Source organism: Acanthochromis polyacanthus, chromosome 21 (assembly GCF_021347895.1).
Source record: "Acanthochromis polyacanthus isolate Apoly-LR-REF ecotype Palm Island chromosome 21, KAUST_Apoly_ChrSc, whole genome shotgun sequence".
Taxonomy (NCBI): domain Eukaryota; kingdom Metazoa; phylum Chordata; class Actinopteri; family Pomacentridae; genus Acanthochromis; species Acanthochromis polyacanthus.
In genome coordinates, this window is record NC_067133.1 from 18754511 (window position 1) to 18776181 (window position 21671).

The 21671-nt window shown below is 39.9% G+C and overlaps 1 pseudogene; it reads left to right on the forward strand.

Moving 5' to 3' along the window:
- Window positions 1-8157: 8157 nt before the first annotated feature.
- On the forward strand, window positions 8158-21432 carry LOC110945993 (myosin heavy chain, fast skeletal muscle-like; annotated as a pseudogene).
- Window positions 21433-21671: the final 239 nt, after the last annotated feature.

Consider the following 21671-nt stretch of genomic DNA (forward strand, 5'->3'; position numbering starts at 1 on the left):
TACCACTAATTGTTCATAACACCATAGTTCATCATGGGACACAGTAGATGGTATCTGAGGAAATTAAAATAGTCCTGCAGAGGTTCGAATTTCAAAGGGTCCTAAAATCTTGCCACATCTGTGGCATTGTGCTGTGTGGTAAAACTGCACCTTTCAGAGTGGCCTTTTATTGTGGACAGTCTAAGGCACACCTGTGCACTAATCATGGTGTCTAATCAGCATCTTGATATGGCACACCTGTGAGGTGGGATGGATTATTTCAGCAAAAGAGAAGCGCTCACTATCACAGATTTAGACAGATTTGTGAACAATATTTTGGAGAAATGGTGATATTGTGTGTATGTGGAAAAAGTTTTAGATCTTTGAGTTCATCTCATTAAAAAAATGGGAGCAAAAACAAAAGTGTTGCGTTTATATTTTGTTGAGTGCATTTAAAAAGGAGAAGCAAAAAGTAGGGAATGTTTGGATGAGCAGAATATCAAAATATTTTATCTCGATTATTTTTCTGTCAATACAAGGGTACTTAAAAAGTTCTTGGTCCTACCCAGAAATACATACAAAAAAGCCTTATGTCTGTGACTACAAAAACGCTAATGCTTGTTGACAGTTCCTTGCTAATGATCCATTCATCCATCTATCCATCCATCATCTTCCGCTTATCCGGGACCTGGTTGTGGAGGCAACAGATGAAGCAGGTCATTACAGACATCCATCCCCCCAGGAATGCTTTCCAGCTCTTCCTGAGGGATCTCCAGGCGTTCCCAGGCTAGACAAGATACATTCCTCCAGTAAGTTCTGGGTCTGCCCGAGGGCTTCCTCCCAGGCGGAAAACCTCCAAAGGCAGCCTCCCCGGAATCAGATGTCCTAACTACCTCAACTGGCTTCTTTCGACATGAAGAAACAATGGCTCTACTCCAAACTCACTTCCAGATTTCCAAACTTCTCACCCTATCTCTAAGGCTGAGCCCAGCCACCCTGCGGAGGAAGTTCATTTCAGCCCCTTGTATCTGCAATCTTGTTCTTTCGGTCACTATCCAAAGCTCATGACCATAGATGAGGGTTGGAACGTAGATGGACTGGTAAATTAAGACCTTTGCCTTGCTAGTGATGCCTTTTAAAAATGAACCCCAAGGAAATCCACGAAGACATGACTGTTTTTACTGACATCTTGGGGATTAGCAAACTGTCTGATAAATGAATGTCCCTAATGTTGACACCAGCAGATGAAAAGAATGGGAATTTCAGTCACTTTTGGCTCTTTTTCTGGGTCATCCAGCTAAATTCCTGAAGAGATTTGTGACCCAGGAAGAGACATATGTTTACCACCTTGGGCCTGAATCAAAGCACCAAAGCATCAAAACCAGCACACCTTTTCTCCTGCTTCCCAAATTTTTTTATGAATGAATGAATGAATGAATGAATGAATGAAAAGTTTATTTCGAACATTGATTAAAACAAAAGAAAAAAAGAGAAAAAAGAAAGGAACAAATCAGCAATGTTCGAAAAGGAGTAGGAAGAAGTGTGAAACATAAAAAACTCCTACCCCTCCATTACCAATCCAACAAGATAATACGATTTACCAAAATTGTACATATATATACATACATACATACACATACACTCACACACACACACACACACACACACACACACACACACACACACACACACACACACACACACACATATATATATATATACACACGTGGACAAAATTGTTGGTACCCCTCAGTTAAAGAAGGAAAAACCCACAATTCTCACTGAAATCACTTGAAACTCACAAAAGTAACAATAAATAAAAATTTATTGAAAATTAAATAATCAAAAACAGCCATTACTTTTGAATTGTTGATTAACATAATTATTTAAAAAAACAAACTAATGAAATAGGGCTGGACAAAAATGATGGTACCTCTATAAAAGATTGAAAACTATTTGACCAGAGTGACATGATTAACTCAGGTGTGTCATTTAATTGACATCACAGGTGTTTCCAAACTCATAATCAGTCAGTCTGCCTATTTAAAGGGAGACAAGTAGTCACCCTGCTGTTTGGTGAAAAGGTGTGTACCACACTGAACATGGACAACAGAAAGCGAAGGAGAGAATTGTCCCAGGACATCCGAAAAAAAATTATAGACAAACATCTTAAAGGTAAAGGCTATAAGACCATCTCTAAACAGCTTGAAGTTCCTGTGACAACAGTGGCTCATATTATTCAGAAGTTCAAGACCCACGGGACAGTAGCCAACCTCCCTGGACGTGGCCGCAAGAGGAAAATTGATGACAAATTGAAGAGACGGATCGTTGGAATTGTATCCAAAGAGCCCAGAGCAACCTCCAAAGAAATTAAAGGTGAACTCCAAGGCCAAGGTACATCAGTGTCAGATCGCACCATTCGTCGTTGTTTGAGCCAAAGTGGACTTCATGGGAGACGACCAAGGAGGACACCACTGCTGAAAAAAACTCATAAAAAAGCCAGACTGGAATTTGCAAAAATGCATGTTGACAAGCCACAAAGCTTCTGGGAGAATGTCCTTTGGACAGATGAGACCAAACTGGAGCTTTTTGGTAAGGCACATCAACTCTATGTTCATAGACTCAAAAACCAAGCATACGAAGAAAAGAACACTGTCCCTACGGTGAAACATGGAGGAGGCTCAGTAATGTTTTGGGGCTGCTTTGCTGCATCTGGCACAGGGTGTCTTGAAAGTGTGCAAGGTACGATGAAATCTGAAGACTATCAAGGCATTCTGGAGAGAAATGTGCTGCCTAGTGTCAGAAAGCTTGGTCTCAGTCGCAGGTCATGGGTCTTCCAACAGGACAACGATCCAAAACACACAGCCAAAAACACTCAAGAATGGCTGAGAGAAAAGCGTTGGACTATTCTAAAGTGGCCTTCTATGAGCCCAGATCTGAATCCCATTGAACATATGTGGAAGGAGCTGAAACATGCCATTTGGAGAAGACACCCATCAAACCTGAGACAACTGGAGCTGTTTGCTCATGAGGAGTGGGCCAAAATACCTGTTGACAGCTGCAGAACGCTCATTGACAAATACAGAAATCGTTTAATTGCAGTGATTGCCTCAAAAGGTTGTGCAACAAAATATTAAGTTATGGGTACCATCATTTTTGTCCAGCCCTATTTCATTAGTTTGTTTTTTTTAAATAATTATGTTAATCAACAATTCAAAAGTGATGGCTGATTTTGATTATTTAATTTTCAATAAATTTTTATTTATTGTTACTTTTGTGAGTTTCAAGTGATTTCAGTGAGAATTGTGGGTTTTTCCTTCTTTAACTGAGGGGTACCAACAATTTTGTCCACGTGTGTATATATATACATATATCTACACACATACACACATATATACATATATACACACATATACATACATACACCCGTACACATACGCACAGCTCACAGAAAATGCATTTCGAAATTATAATTGAAAACTGATAACAACCTGAGGCTCACAAGGGCCATTTTAAAACAGAGACGCCTAGACAGTAGGTCAACACAGGCTCCCCTCATCCCGATATCTCCCAAATATAAGATTTTTATATTTTTTCTTGAAGTGGTTCATGTCAGGACTGCACTGCACCTCTGCAGGCAAGCTGTTCCACAAATTCACTCCACAAGTCGAAATACACATGCGTTTCAGTGTTGAACTAATAAATTTTACTTTTAGATTAAGCCCACGTCTTAGGTTATATCCCCCCTCTCTATCACTGAACATTTTTGTAAATTACCCGGCAGTAAATTGTTTCTCACTTTAAACATGAATAAATTTCAAGCACATAAGGCAAAAGCAGCCAAATTTGACTTTGAAATGTTGTCACATGCATCTTACTATGCAAGAATAACAGTCTTACACATCTGACATTTTCTGGTGAGGCCAAGGATGGATGGCTGTGTACATGCATCCATCAATTATGCACCTTATCATTTCAAATAATAGTAGTAAGCTGTCTTCAATCATTAGCATCTACTCTGACAGCTTTATATCTTTGTAAACCACAACCACACTCTTTCCTGAAACAATGGGATCTTCTCTGTGTCTGCCCAAGAGTTTGTGAAGATTCATTCAACAGACTAACCAGCCAGCCTTCAAGGCTTTGTTTACATCAACTAGGTTGTGGAACGAACCCAGTTCTAGCAATAGAACCTCTCTCCAGGTGAAAAGACTTACTTTAAATGCTTATGCCCCACTGTTCGACTGGAATGATGTATGCAAAATCTTCTTTTTGCCAGCACACCATCTAAGGGCTGTTTTGTTTTTCTTAAAAAGCAAGCAGCTAAAATGATCTTGATTAAAATGAATGAGTGTCATGTGGCTAGTGTATTAAGTCACATGACCACACCAATTTGCACTTCTGGTAGAGGCGATCCTCTTCAGAAGTAAATAGGTTAATCACAGATAAACAACTATCATATCAGAAATGGAGTACTGAAGTGAAATGGGCCATTTTCCAGGTTTACTACTGTATGTTGATGCAGAGGTGAACTATCTGGAAGATGAGGCTGATGTTCATGACAACCAGTCGATTCAATTAGCCCAACTCAAAGGCCAAAAGTATGATTGTTGACGGACAAAACTAGATGTCTTATTATGACAAATATTTCCTCAGGGCCAAACCATTGAAGTTTAGGTATAAATTGTGGAGCCTACAGGGTACAGGTATCACATAAAGCCCTTTTGCAGACTGCACACATGACAACATTTTCACCTCACTTATGGTAATTGATGAAATGACATAACATGACAAAGCAATGTTTTGGACAGCTTGGCACTCTAAGATAGTGCTGTTTGCATAATTTTCCCTCACAGAAGTAAATAACTTCCAAAAATGCCTTATGGACACCATGTGGTCCACACACAGATCAAAAAGGATTTTTTAAAGGTACCCATAAAAAGGACCATCTGAAAAGAAAAATCTAAATCCCTTTAAGTATGCAATATCCATTCATTATATATACACCACTTAATCGTCATTAGGGTCATGGGGGAGCTGGAGTCTATCCCAGCTGACTTGGGCCAAAGGCAGGGGACACCCTGGACAGGTCACCATTCTATCACAGGGCTACATATATAGACAAACAAGCACACTCGTATTTACACCTACAGGCAATTTAGAATAATCAGTTAACCTCGGTATATTTTTGAAATGTGGGAGGACGCCGGAGTACCCAGAGAAAACCCATGCATGGACAGAGAGGACATGCAAACTCCATACAGAAAGATCCCAGGAAAGTCGGGACGCAAACCAGGGATCTTCTAGCTGCAAGGGCCCATTATGCAATATATTTAGAATATTTCGTGATTTCTCGCAAATCTTCCTAAATTTTGAGAAAATATTCCATAAATCTTTTCTTTGCATTCAAACAAGTGTACTTGTACTCTGCCTTTGGCAGAGATAAAGATAGAGACATCGGCGGCCACTCTATGACCATCAATATTAAAGCTGGAGCTTATACAGGCCTCAAATTTATTTTCAATAGTGGTTAAACGTGGTCACCACAGACCCATTACAACATGCATAGTAATTAACTTTTCACCAGCTCCTTAGATACTTGCTCTAATTCACAGCGAACTTGGCTGGGTTGGCTGCCTGACTGGAGGAGAGGGGGATCGGCCAGTGACCTTGATTTTTACCTTCATTGTCAAGTTCGAGTGAACATTTATATCAAATAAAGGAAATTCCTTCAAGGCATTATTGAGAAAGCTCACAAGAAACTGTTAAAGAACACAGCCGTCATTTTCACCACTATTTCGAACCATGCCATTGATCCACAGATCCACAATATTGCAGATCCAGGGTCTGCATTATTGAATAAATAGATAAAATAGTTTTTGCTCATGGAAAGGCTGAAATATATTGAAAAAATAAGTCAGATGAATTCCATCTCTGAGCATGTGTCCTGATGATGCTATAATGGAGGAACAATTATGCAATAAAATGCACAAAGCGACATTTGGATCCACAATTCCAATCCAAACCAAAGTTTTACGTCTACAAAATGGAGTCCAAAAATATGCCTATATTGAATAAACAAACAAACATATTTTCTTTGTGAGATTTGGAGAACAATTTTGAAACTCCAGAACCCTGTTCTGCTTGAATTAGGTTGCCTGGCAGTATTTTGTCATCCCTGCTTGATCAATTGTGAAAGCTCAACTTGAACAACTTTATTTTCATTTTTATGACCAAATATTTAATATAAAGAAGTATTCTGTATCTCTTTTTTTTTTTGCAATATTGTGCCTTGTTAGTACATGTGGTGAAGAAAATATCATTTAGTTGACCTCTGTTTAATATTTGATATTGAAACGCAACAATAATCAGAGACTATTTGTTCAACTTGCCTAATGTAACAGACTGTACCCCATGTGGCATGATGAGAAATAACAGTGAAAATTTCAGGCTTGTATTTTTAATAGTTCCTGAGATATTGTTAGAACATATAGATACTGCTATAACTGAAATTATGTACCATTTGTTTTATGTCATTTCTGTTGCCTCAACGTTTCATACAGTTGCTGGTCAGAATTTTTTGAACAGGCTGACAGACTAAACATAAATATAAATACAGTTGTGGAGCAATCACTGAATGAATTTTGGGATATTTTCTCCAGCTACAAACAAAAAGGGACTGAAAACAAAAGGGACTCCATCTGTTCTGATTATTAGAAGGACAATACAGAACCTTCATTATTCCCATTTTTTCAGGAATGCAAGAACTTTAAGTGCAAGTAAATCCTTAATGTTGCACTCGGTGCAAAGCACTAGACTGCTGTATCTGTCAGGAACTCTTCTTTAATGCCAGGGCTAAAGCAAGTGGAGCAAGTTGATCATTTTCCTAGTTTGGTTGTGGCACATCCTTAGCAATTTGTCTGCTCTGCACTTTTCTAGCAATTCTACCCGACCTGAGATGAACTAAGAAAAAACGTGCAAAACATATTTGCCTGTTCGCTGCATATGGCCGTACCTAATCTACACAGGCATGATACTTTTTTACTGAAATACAGGGAGGGAAATGGTAATTTGAGATAATAAATATCTTTAAACTTTTGATATGTGTGAACAACATATCTAAATGAGTCCTATAAATATATCCTTCCATATATGCCAAACATAAATCACTGGTCCCTCCCTGGATTTATTTTTGACCATGGTAATACCCCATGATCTGCTGATAAGATGACAAATAACAAATAATAAGCCAAGTCCATGCAAAACTTGGAACTGAAAGTTGATCCTGGATATGATCCCAGACTTTCCCTGTAATTAAAACAGTCAGCCACTTGCTCTGTGTGTCAGAAATTAAAATCACAAACTGAACCTTTTTGTTACAGAAAAAATACTAATAGTGTTAAATTATAGTACGTTTTCATTGTTATCTGAGATTTGCAAGCCCTGTAACTATACACCAGAGGCATCTCAGTATCTCTCCAAATTTAAAACTCATTACTGGCTGCACTTGTTTCTGGCTGTGATATTAATGAACAGGGCACACATATCCCTGCTATAAACTGTGTCAGCTTTGAATGATTTCACCTACTGGATTTACTGGAACGAACAGACCACAAACGATTCTGTGCACTTTTGCAATTTACTAGTGGATATTCTGTGGACATAACTAGAACACTCAGCACTTACAAGCTCAATCAAGTGCCACAATAAATCAGTCAAATAACACTGTCATACTTTTTTTTACAAGACAGAGTCAAAGTATATTAACTGTTAAAATTATGTTGGTATATTAAATATTTATCTTGTGTTACAATGCAGGAATTTAACTTATTTATAATGATTGGTGATGTATATTATGATTATATATCCATAGAATAGAAATAAAATATGATTAAATAAAAGTGATACTGTGCTTGATTGTGTCATACTGTTTAATTAATGCATTAATAACTAAATGTTAATACTTGCTTAAACACTGCTCTTTAGCATTAATAATTCCAATACAGTACTAAAACATATGTGCATTTTTAATACATATTTGTAAAATGTTAATTATATATGTTGAAAGTCAAACACGATTGTTAATTTATCTGTGACCATATCAATATCAAGCAACAAGGTGTCAAGCATTCCTGACCAAACTGAGTAGGGTGCAATTGCTGAGATGGCAGAGCCGTTGTATATAAAAACAGCAGCTCTGGCCATTTGCTCTAACTGACAGGCATCTAAGACAGGTGAGTGCAACACTGTCCCTATGCTATGTCTCTGTTACATTAATATTCCACAATATTGTTAATTAATAAGTCATATGATTCAGTGTTTCTCTTTTAGTTACATTCCTTAACTTAGACAGTTTTGATTTTAGTTTTTTAAGTTAAATATATTTTCAAAATCTTTGATATCATTACAATACAATGAAAAACTTATATTGATCAACATCAAACTTGTATTTTGTAGCACTGTGCCATACAAAGGATATCAAGGAATTCTGTTTCGCATCAGCAGAGGTAATTTCTATAAAGCAAAAGCTGACAGAAATTTGTCAAGTGCTGGTTCTATGATAACAATTTTGAGTGAACTTCTCATATTTTCAGTGCCCATTAAAGTGCCATCATGAGCACAGACGCGGAGATGGAGCAGTATGGCCCGGCGGCCATTTACCTCCGGAAGCCAGAAAGGGAGAGGATTGAGGCCCAGACTGCTCCATTTGATGCCAAAACAGCCTTCTTTGTGCCAGATAATGATGAGATGTATCTCAAGGGTAAACTCACCAAAAAGGAGGGTGGCAAAGCCACAGTTGAGACAGATGGGGGAAAGGTTGGTGAATGATCTGAAATACCTATTATTTATATTACATGTTCTATACCTGTTATTACTAATACATTTTCAAATGGATAGAATATAAAATCTTTCAAAGACAAAACCTTTTTGCATCTCCTATTCAGAGTATCACTGTAAAAGAGGATGAGATCCATCCCAGGAATCCTCCAAAGTTCGATAAGATGGAGGACATGGCCATGATGACCCACCTCAACGAGCCATCTGTGTTGTATAACCTCAAGAGCGTTATGCCTCATGGATGATCTACGTAAGTTTTTACTTTGATTTTAACTGTTAAATTAATCTGCAGATCTTTATATGTTCAAATGTGATGTATTTATATTATTCACTCTCTGCTATGACAGACCTACTCTGGCTTGTTCTGTGTTGTCGTGAATCCCTACAAATGGCTTCCCGTGTATGACGCTACATGTGTAGCAGCATACAGAGGCAAAAAGAGGATTGAGGCTCCACCCCACATCTTCTCCATCTCTGACAATGCCTATCAGTTCATGCTCACTGGTAAGACTGCTAATAAAGTTAGCAAAAATTTAATGGAAGAAATTACCTCAAACATATGCTTTAGTTACTACTAAGTACAAAATAGTTAATTAATATACAATTATTGAAGGAAAAACAATGATGGAACTCATGTGAAGCATATATGTTTGTATTTTAGATCGTGAGAACCAGTCTGTCCTGATCACGTGAGTATAACACAAACTTGTATGTTAAACATTGGCAAACTTCATGATCATGCTGCTGAACCTTGACAATGTGTCTCTTATTCCCCAGCGGAGAATCTGGTGCTGGAAAGACTGTCAACACCAAGCGTGTCATCCAGTACTTTGCAACAATTGCAGCTCTGGGAGCGAAGAAGGCTGAGGCAACACCTGGCAAGATGCAGGTAAATTTCATTGTTTAAGAGCGAAGATTTTTCCAGAGAAAAAGTTTACATTCATGTACAGCTCATATAACTCACACCATTTCTTGCAGGGCTCCCTTGAGGACCAAATTGTTGCAGCCAACCCTCTGCTGGAGGCCTATGGTAATGCCAAGACTGTGAGGAATGACAACTCCTCTCGTTTTGTAAGTCATCAAGTAACACACTTTTTCGTGCTGTTTTAAAAAAAAAACACAATGCTTATAATTAATCTGACTGTTTAGGGTAAATTCATCAGGATCCACTTCGGCTCCTCTGGCAAGCTGGCCTCAGCTGATATTGAAACATGTAAGTTTTGACCCTTGGGTAAATCATAGTTTTGGTCAAAAAACATGTGCTTTATTAGTCTAATTTTATACATGCAATGAATAAAATGTGGCAATCAAAACCTTGTGGGTAGGAAAACAGATCAATGAGAATATGTAGTATTTATGGAAGAAGAAGTGGTTGTGTTTCGGTGTTAAAGTGGATATGTTACAACTGAAGCATAAAAACTACATATTTAGGCTGCCATGTGGTAGTTAGGTTAAGATTTACAAAGACATGTTTTATGTTGTGTGGAAGCATATGTATCAGTGTAGTGTGGCTGCAGTCATGGTCATGAGTAGGCAAGCGATAAACACATTGACAGACTGACTAGTTGCAATCTGTTAGCTCTGTAGCAAGTTACATGTATTACATGTATATAGACTTGCATAGCACTCTATGAGTACTTATAGGGATAGAATATTTCCCAGCTTCCCACACTTTCAAGTGGTAGATATCAGGCAAGGACTGACAGATACGATCACTGGAGTAATGAGAAAAGCAACAGAATGAAAGAAGAAATGTAAGAAAGATGGCAGTTTCTCTGGATTTAGCTTTTAAAAAATGTTGCTGTAATACAACGGTTTTCCACACTTTCATATGTTCCTCTTAGATCTGCTGGAGAAGTCCCGTGTCACCTTCCAGTTGTCTGCTGAGAGGAGCTACCATATCTTCTATCAGTTGATGACTGGACACAAGCCTGAGCTCCTGGGTATGTTGCCACACAAGTTGTGTCTAAACTTTTAACAACATTCAAAAATAAGAAAATGTCATGAATTTTGTTTGTCTTCTTCCAGAGGCTCTTCTGATCACCACAAACCCCTATGACTATCCAATGATCAGTCAGGGTGAAATCACTGTCAAGAGCATCAATGATGTGGAGGAGTTCATTGCAACAGATGTAAAACCTTATTTCACATTAATTTTTAGACTTACACTTCATATTTACTTGTACTTTGTCATATCAATACAAGTCATTTTATTTCCTGCGCAACGCAGACTGCTATTGACATCTTGGGCTTCAACGCTGAAGAGAAAGTCAACATCTACAAGCTGACCGGTGCTGTGATGCATCACGGCAACATGAAATTCAAGCAGAAGCAGAGAGAGGAGCAGGCTGAGCCTGATGGCACTGAGGGTAATTGATAAAATAATAGAACTGACATTGCACAAGTATCATGGCGTGGAAGGCAGGTATCAGACTAATGTATCAAAGTATGTGTATTGAGTGCACATCTTCTGTCTTTGCCTCAGTGGCTGATAAAATCGCCTATCTCTTCGGCCTGAACTCAGCTGATATGCTGAAAGCTCTGTGCTACCCAAGAGTCAAGGTCGGCAATGAGATGGTCACCAAAGGTCAGACCGTCCCACAGGTAATGAAAATAAAGTTTTAGGCCTCAAGTTTGTTTTTGAAATATTAGCATTTTGAATTTATCATATTACTGTGACATTTTCAATGCTAAAATCTCTTCCTCTAGGTCAACAATTCTGTCAGCGCTCTGTGCAAGTCTGTCTATGAGAAAATGTTCTTGTGGATGGTCATCCGTATCAATGAGATGCTGGACACAAAGCAGCCAAGACAGTTCTTCATTGGAGTGTTGGACATTGCTGGATTTGAGATCTTTGATGTGAGCAGTTGAAATATCTTTGAGATATCTTTGAGCAGTTTAAAAGATCAATACTATTTTGCCATGATATTAGACATATTTCTGTAATTACAGTTCAACAGCTTGGAGCAACTCTGCATCAACTTCACCAATGAGAAACTGCAACAGTTCTTCAATCACACCATGTTTGTCCTGGAGCAAGAGGAGTACAAGAAAGAAGGTATCGAATGGGAGTTCATTGACTTCGGTATGGACTTGGCTGCCTGCATTGAGCTTATTGAGAAGGTATCTAAATAAAAAATCTCTTGAATTCATGTGAAAATGATGAATTCTGCTGGTTAATTTTAAACATGAAATGTAAATTCTCCTCAGCCAATGGGCATCTTCTCCATCCTTGAAGAGGAGTGCATGTTCCCCAAGGCCTCTGATACAACTTTCAAGAACAAGCTGCATGATCAGCATCTTGGCAAGACCAAGGCCTTTGAGAAGCCAAAGCCTGGAAAGGGCAAGGCTGAGGCTCACTTCTCCCTGGTTCACTATGCTGGTACAGTGGACTACAATATCACTGGCTGGCTGGACAAGAACAAGGACCCACTGAATGAATCTGTTGTTCAGCTCTACCAGAAGTCTGGAAACAAACTGCTAGTCCTCCTGTATGTAGCCCATGCCTCAGCTGAGGGTAAGAAATAAGAATCAGTATCAAAATCACAAAGTCTTTATTGCCAAGTGAGTACACACAAGGAATTTGACTGGGTGTACAGAGAGCAGTGCCCAGCAACAGCAGACAGTAAAAGAATAAATTAATTTTAATCTGAGAAGGAACAGAGTCATGAGTTGAATAGATATTACGGACAAATTCTTACATTGAAGTCACTGTGGAAATGTTTTTTTTTTTAAATAATATTACAAATAATGGTGCTATCTATAATTGGTGCATTGATATGAATGGTTGAACTGAGTGTGTATACGATAGAGCTGTAGTCACTAAATGCAGTTTATCACATCAAATGAGGTGCCATAAGTTTGAAGATACCGACATGAATATGTGACTGTTACACATGATTTATTCCTGGTAAAAGATGATTACTGCTCTGTGGTGATGATCCTGATATTCATTGTTTTGGCAAACAGAGGCTGGTGGTGGCGGTGGCAAGAAGGGTGGCAAGAAGAAGGGTGGCTCCTTCCAGACTGTGTCCGCTCTTTTCAGAGTATGTATACTTTCATATTTTGGGGAAAACAATTGAAAAACCTCATATGTAAGTCATATTGACGGATTGTCTGATCCTACCACTCTATAGGAGAACTTGGGCAAACTGATGACCAACTTGAGGAGCACACACCCTCACTTTGTCCGTTGCTTGATTCCCAATGAGACAAAGACTCCAGGTAATAAGGCCACAGTCTTACAGTATTCTCCACAGTAATGAAAATAATGCTGTACTTTAAACTCTGAATTTCCATCTCTCAGGTCTCATGGAGAACTTCTTGGTCATCCATCAGCTGAGGTGTAATGGTGTGCTGGAGGGCATCAGAATCTGCAGAAAGGGCTTCCCCAGCAGGATCCTCTACGGTGACTTCAAGCAAAGGTGACAATTGTTGATTTATATTTTTACAAAAAATCATAACGATTTCAAAGGTATTGTGATGGTAAAGATCGAAATGACAAGGAGGACAAAATAAGTAACTAAATCATTCTTTCTTGCAGATACAAAGTATTGAATGCCAGTGTCATCCCTGAGGGACAGTTCATTGACAACAAGAAAGCTGCAGAGAAGCTGTTGGGCTCCATTGATGTGGACCACACTCAGTACAAGTTTGGACACACTAAGGTACATATCGCACACCAACAGTATTGACTTTGGTCATAAATGGATCCAGTTGTTTCTATGTGTACCGACAACTGAGTCTGCTGATTTGACACCATAGGTGTTCTTCAAAGCTGGTCTGCTGGGTACCCTTGAGGAGATGAGAGATGAGAAACTGGCTTCACTGGTGACCATGACTCAGGCTCTCTGCAGAGGATATGTTATGAGGAAGGAGTTTGTAAAGATGATGGAGAGGAGGTAGGATAAAAATACAACACAGTTATTTATTCTGTGTGACACTGACCCCTTTACAACAACATTGCAAGACAGTAAATGTGACATAAATTTGTGTTCATTGTCCTTTCTTCCAGAGAGTCTATCTACACCATCCAGTACAACATCCGTTCATTCATGAATGTGAAGAACTGGCCATGGCTGAAGGTGTACTTCAAGATCAAACCTCTTCTGAAGAGTGCTGAGACTGAGAAGGAGTTGCAGCAGATGAAAGAGAACTATGATAAGATGCAGTCAGATCTGGCTGCTGCTTTGGCCAAGAAGAAGGAGCTGGAGGAGAAGATGGTTTCCCTCCTACAGGAGAAGAATGACCTGCAACTCCAAGTGGCTGCAGTAAGTAGGAAACCAAACCAAATGTGATTGTATTACGTGCCCATCATTTACTGACCACCTTGGTTTGCATTTTTAGACATATACACACGTGGACAAAATTGTTGGTACCCTTCAGTTAAAGAAGGAAAAACCCACAATTCTCACTGAAATCACTTGAAACTCACAAAAGTAACAATAAATAAAAATTTATTGAAAATTAAATAATCAAAAACAGCCATTACTTTTGAATTGTTGATTAACATAATTATTTTAAAAAAACAAACTAATGAAACAGGCCTGGACAAAAATGATGGTACCTCTATAAAAGATTGAAAACTATTTGACCAGAGTGACATGATTAACTCAGGTGTGTCATTTAATTGACATCACAGGTGTTTCCAAACTCATAATCAGTCAGTCTGCCTATTTAAAGGGAGACAAGTAGTCACCCTGCTGTTTGGTGAAAAGGTGTGTACCACACTGAACATGGACAACAGAAAGCGAAGGAGAGAATTGTCCCAGGACATCCGAAAAAAAATTATAGACAAACATCTTAAAGGTAAAGGCTATAAGACCATCTCTAAACAGCTTGAAGTTCCTGTGACAACAGTGGCTCATATTATTCAGAAGTTCAAGATCCACGGGACAGTAGCCAACCTCCCTGGACGTGGCCGCAAGAGGAAAATTGATGACAAATTGAAGAGACGGATCGTTGGAATTGTATCCAAAGAGCCCAGAGCAACCTCCAAAGAAATTAAAGGTGAACTCCAAGGCCAAAGTACATCAGTGTCAGATCGCACCATTCGTCATTGTTTGAGCCAAAGTGGACTTCATGGGAGACGACCAAGGAGGACACCACTGCTGAAAAAAACTCATAAAAAAGCCAGACTGGAATTTGCAAAAAATGCATGTTGACAAGCCACAAAGCTTCTGGGAGAATGTCCTTTGGACAGATGAGACCAAACTGGAGCTTTTTGGTAAGGCACATCAACTCTATGTTCATAGACTCAAAAACCAAGCATACGAAGAAAAGAACACTGTCCCTACGGTGAAACATGGAGGAGGCTCAGTAATGTTTTGGGGCTGCTTTGCTGCATCTGGCACAGGGTGTCTTGAAAGTGTGCAAGGTAGGATGAAATCTGAAGACTATCAAGGCATTCTGGAGAGAAATGTGCTGCCTAGTGTCAGAAAGCTTGGTCTCAGTCGCAGGTCATGGGTCTTCCAACAGGACAACGATCCAAAACACACAGCCAAAAACACCCAAGAATGGCTGAGAGAAAAGCGTTGGACTATTCTAAAGTGGCCTTCTATGAGCCCAGATCTGAATCCCATTGAACATATGTGGAAGGAGCTGAAACATGCCATTTGGAGAAGACACCCATCAAACCTGAGACAACTGGAGCTGTTTGCTCATGAGGAGTGGGCCAAAATACCTGTTGACAGCTGCAGAACGCTCATTGACAAATACAGAAATCGTTTAATTGCAGTGATTGCCTCAAAAGGTTGTGCAACAAAATATTAAGTCATGGGTACCATCATTTTTGTCCAGCCCGATTTCATTAGTTTGTTTTTTAAAATAATTATGTTAATCAACAATTCAAAAGTGATGGCTGATTTTGATTATTTAATTTTCAATAAATTTTTATTTATTGTTACTTTTGTGAGTTTCAAGTGATTTCAGTGAGAATTGTGGGTTTTTCCTTCTTTAACTGAGGGGTACCAACAATTTTGTCCACGTGTGTAGGTGGGATATAAAGATGTCACATAACTGCATCACCTTCGGATTGTATATACAGTATGTTTTATGTCACCATGTTAAAATATTAAGCAATTAAACTATTTTCTTGCCTGTTCTACATGGATTGTAGGAAGTTGAGAATCTCTCTGATGCTGAGGAAAGGTGTGAGGGGCTCATTAAGAGCAAGATCCAGCTCGAGGCCAAACTCAAAGAGACGACTGAGAGACTGGAGGATGAAGAGGAAATCAATGCTGAGCTGACTGCCAAGAAAAGGAAGTTGGAGGATGAATGCTCTGAGCTGAAGAAGGACATTGATGACTTGGAGCTCACCTTGGCTAAAGTGGAGAAGGAGAAACATGCCACAGAAAACAAGGTTGACTTCATTTTGACATTGTTTTACATAGAAATATAGTGTTACATATTGTTATTCTTTTCTAATTAAATGAATGCTTGAGAGGGATGTTAAATTTTACACATGATTTCAGGTGAAAAACCTGACAGAGGAAATGGCCACTCAAGATGAATCTATTGCCAAGCTGACCAAGGAGAAGAAAGCCCTCCAAGAGAGCCATCAGCAGACACTGGATGACCTCCAGGCAGAGGAAGACAAAGTCAACACTCTGACCAAGGCCAAGACAAAGCTGGAACAGCAAGTGGACGATGTAAGAAAACAAGTGTTTTGACTTTACGGTGTCACTTTGCATAAACATACATGATCCGTGCTATAGATACTTAGCACGGATCACAGAAGAAATGGGTATGAATGCTAACAGGTCATTTGTTGCAAATGATGCAGATGTTATTTAGTCAAAACTTAGGTCAGCATAAACATGGAGCAATCACAAACAAAATTCATAAAATCTGTATAAATCTTCAGTGAAATTAACTCTTACTACCTGTCATTTGTCAGCTTGAGGGCTCACTGGAGCAAGAAAAGAAGCTCCGCATGGACCTTGAGAGAGCCAAGAGGAAGCTTGAGGGAGATCTGAAACTGGCCCAGGAATCCATAATGGATCTGGAGAATGACAAGCAGCAATCTGATGAGAAAATCAAGAAGTAGGTTTTTAGTTTGTTTTGGTTTTCACTTGTCTTTTCAGGACCTTACATATTACTCTCCAACAACAGTATGAATTATGATAGTGAATTCCATCTTGTTCTTCACATCAAGGAAGGACTTTGAGACCAGTCAGCTCCTCAGCAAGATTGAGGATGAACAGTCCCTTGGTGCTCAGCTTCAGAAGAAGATCAAGGAACTCCAGGTATCATTATTTTACATGTATACAGGACTTGAAGAATCCAAAACAACGTGTTTATGTCACTAAATCTCGTTGATGTAACCATCATCAACTGTAGGCTCGCATTGAGGAGCTGGAGGAAGAGATTGAGGCTGAGAGGGCTGCTCGGGCTAAGGTGGAGAAGCAGAGAGCTGATCTGTCCAGGGAACTTGAGGAGATCAGTGAGAGGCTTGAGGAGGCTGGTGGTGCAACAGCTGCTCAGATTGAGATGAACAAGAAGCGTGAGGCTGAGTTCCAGAAGTTGCGTCGTGACCTTGAAGAGTCAACCCTGCAGCACGAATCTACTGCAGCAGCTCTCCGCAAGAAGCAGGCTGACAGCGTGGCAGAGCTGGGAGAGCAGATCGACAACCTCCAGCGTGTCAAGCAGAAGCTGGAGAAGGAGAAGAGCGAGTACAAGATGGAGATTGATGATCTCTCCAGCAACATGGAGGGTGTTGCCAAGGCAAAGGTGAGTGATTTCTTTGTCTTTCATTAAGTTAAAAAGTTACATGAACTGTAATTAATGAATCTATCAGTATCATTATATTTGAAATGCACAACATACATCACAATTTCTTTCTGTAGGGCAATTTGGAGAAAATGTGCCGAACTCTTGAGGACCAGCTGAGTGAGTTGAAGGCCAAAAATGACGAGAACGTTCGCCAGCTGAACGACATCAATGCACAGAGGGCCAGACTTCAGACAGAGAATGGTAAGTGATGTAGAATGAAAACTAGATTTAAAACACGGTCATGATCATTCTGATGAATATCACTGTTAAACACACTCCATCAGGTGAGTTCTCTCGCCAGCTTGAAGAGAAGGAAGCTCTTGTTTCCCAGCTGACCAGAGGCAAACAGGCCTTCACCCAGCAGATTGAGGAGCTCAAGAGGCACATTGAGGAAGAAGTGAAGGTGTGAAAACTTATGTCTCCCTTTATACCATTCCAATTCAGTATAAAGCTATTAATTAGACAGTTCCAGAGCGTTACTCCAAGGCATTGCTCCCTGACTTGGTGTGTTAGGAATTCAACTTCAACAATTTTTCTCGAAAGCATTTTGATGTCACGTACACTGGATTGTCTGACATAGACTGTGTGTTCAACAGGCAAAGAATGCCCTGGCCCATGGTGTTCAGTCAGCTCGCCATGACTGTGATCTGCTCAGAGAGCAGTTTGAGGAGGAGCAGGAGGCCAAGGCTGAGCTGCAGAGAGGAATGTCCAAGGCCAACAGCGAGGTGGCTCAGTGGAGAAGCAAATATGAGACTGATGCAATCCAGCGCACTGAGGAGCTGGAGGAGGCCAAGTAAATAAAACCCCTTGCCTTTCCATATCAGATAAATCACCAGTTAAATCTCTTTCTTTTATACTTAATTTTTTTATTGTGAAAGTATGTACATATGAGCAAAGATAACTCTTTGTTCACCACAGGAAAAAGCTTGCCCAGCGCCTGCAGGAGGCCGAGGAATCCATTGAGGCTGTGAACTCCAAGTGTGCCTCTTTGGAGAAGACCAAGCAGAGGCTGCAGGGTGAGGTGGAGGACCTCATGATTGATGTGGAGAGAGCAAACGCTCTGGCTGCCAACCTTGACAAGAAGCAGAGGAACTTTGATAAGGTCCGTGATTGCACTGATCAAGAAAACCAGGGTCAACACAAGACTTCATCATTCCCAAATAAAATATTCTACTTCTTTGTCTTTCTAGGTCCTGGCAGAATGGAAGCAGAAGTATGAGGAGGGCCAGGCAGAACTGGAGGGAGCCCAGAAGGAGGCTCGTTCTCTCAGCACTGAGTTGTTCAAGATGAAGAACTCCTATGAGGAGGCTCTGGATCATTTGGAGACCATGAAGAGGGAGAACAAGAACCTGCAACGTAAGGCAGTCTTTGTATTTAAATTTGTTGTTCCTTTAGCAATTCTTTGACATGTATTTGTGCTGTTCATAAGCTTTTGTTGTGGTACAACCCATAAACTATTTCCTTGATACAGTGGTTACATCGAGTCAAATTCATCTCACTGATTTTTTTTATTGTAGAGGAGATCTCAGATCTGACTGAGCAGATTGGTGAGACTGGAAAGAGCATCCATGAGCTGGAAAAAGCCAAGAAGACTGTTGAGACTGAGAAATCTGAAATCCAGTCAGCACTGGAGGAAGCTGAAGTATAATCTTGATTACCACATCATAAACCATTTTTGTAACCCTCTATTTTGATTTTGCTTCAGTAAAAGATAATGTTTTTCATGTGTGTGAATTTTAAAGGGCACCCTGGAGCATGAGGAGGCCAAGATTCTCCGTGTTCAGCTTGAGCTGAACCAGGTCAAAGGTGAGGTCGACAGGAAGCTGGCAGAAAAGGATGAGGAGATGGAACAGATCAAGAGGAACAGCCAGAGGGTGATTGACTCCATGCAGAGCAATCTTGATGCTGAGGTCAGGAGCAGGAATGATGCCCTGAGAGTCAAAAAGAAGATGGAGGGAGACCTGAATGAGATGGAGATTCAGCTGAGCCATGCCAACAGGCAGGCTGCTGAGGCCCAGAAACAACTGAGGAACGTCCAGGGACAGCTCAAGGTAAGTTTCTGTGATCGGTGGATTAAAAACAAACAATTTGAGAATAATGGAAGTTAACATTAATGGATTTTTTTGTTATCAGGATGCTCAGCTGCACCTTGATGATGCCGTCAGAGGACAGGAAGACATGAAGGAGCAGGCTGCCATGGTGGAGCGCAGGAATGGTCTGATGGTGGCTGAGATTGACGAGCTGAGAGCCGCTCTGGAGCAGACCGAGAGAGGACGCAAAGTGGCTGAGCAGGAGTTGGTTGATGCTAGTGAGCGTGTCGGCCTGCTTCACTCTCAGGTTTGTTGTCATTAATTCACAAGATAACAGTATAAAAATGCCTTATTCTTGACCACACTTAACACAACTTTTCTGAACATTCAGAACACCAGCCTTCTGAACACCAAGAAGAAGTTGGAGTCTGACCTCGTCCAGGTCCAGGGTGAGGTGGATGATGCTGTTCAGGAAGCAAGAAATGCTGAGGAGAAAGCCAAAAAGGCTATCACTGATGTGAGATTACGTCTATAGCTCTTCTATGTATTTATCTTTTTGGCTGTTTCCATACAGTGATAATGTCATATCTATTATAGATCATGAATTACATAGAGAACATGAAATCATTTCAGGCTGCCATGATGGCTGAGGAGCTGAAGAAGGAGCAGGACACCAGCTCTCACTTGGAGAGGATGAAGAAGAACTTGGAGGTCACAGTCAAGGACCTGCAGCACCGTCTGGATGAGGCTGAGAACCTGGCCATGAAGGGTGGCAAGAAGCAGCTCCAGAAACTGGAGTCCAGGGTATGAACTGTATATAGTGGAAAAATGCATGTTTCTGAATGCCAGTTGAACTTTCAATGAGTAGAATAAATTCACAAGTATTTATCTGCTTTATAACAATTCGGAAAAGTATATGCTTTCATTCTATTTTTCATGAATTAACCACCATCACCTCACAGGTGCGTGAGCTGGAAACTGAAGTTGAAGGTGAGCAGAGACGTGGAGCTGATGCTGTCAAAGGAGTTCGCAAATATGAGAGGAGAGTGAAGGAGCTGACCTACCAGGTAAATATTTTTACTCCAAAAACACAGTACTGTGAGTTATCCTGTACTTACAGTCCTTTATCTATGTAGACTGAGGAGGACAAGAAGAATATGACCAGACTTCAAGATCTGGTGGACAAGCTGCAGCTCAAAGTCAAGGCTTACAAGAGACAGTCTGAGGAGGCTGTAAGTGAATACTTACATTACCAATCTTTTTTTTTCCCCCCTTTTTTGCAAATAATACCAAAAATAGCTGCTTTGTAATTAAGCCAATGTCACTCCAATCATTTCACAGGAGGAACAGGCCAACACTCACATGTCCAGGCTCAGAAAGGTTCAGCATGAGCTGGAAGAAGCTCAGGAGCGCGCTGACATCGCTGAGTCCCAGGTCAACAAGCTGAGAGCCAAGAGCCGCGATGCTGGAAAGGTAATTTAAGTCACCATTTGATACAGATGTGATCTTATCTTACTGAGGTGCTTTGTTTAGATTCTATGCACCATTCCTTATTTGCTTTGCATGAAATATATATATATATACTTGTTCAATGAGGGAAATCCAAAATGAACATGTATAACCACATGAAACAATTATAATGTTGATAATATGTGATGAATAATTTTATTTTGCTTTTTTCCAGTCTGAAAGTGCTGAATAAGAGACAACATCGGTTTGGAACCTTTTGACAGAGTTCATAAAATATGAACTAGCTGTTGAATTGTTTTCTAACAACGTATTCATTCAATAAACTGCTTCACCACCATTTAAATATATCTGTATTATTTAGTCTTAACTTCATCTATAAAGTCACCACACAATTGTTCAGTGAAAGTGCATTAGTTAATATGGCTGGATGAGGAGCTCTGACAGCTTAGCATGAACAGTTTCTTTCCCTCAAAATAATCATGATTCATACCTGCAGGATGAGGTTTAGTCAAGTATTTACAGCACTTTTGTTCAGTGCTCCATATAGCTTTTAGTGTGAGTAATAGCAGTGTCAGGTTGAAC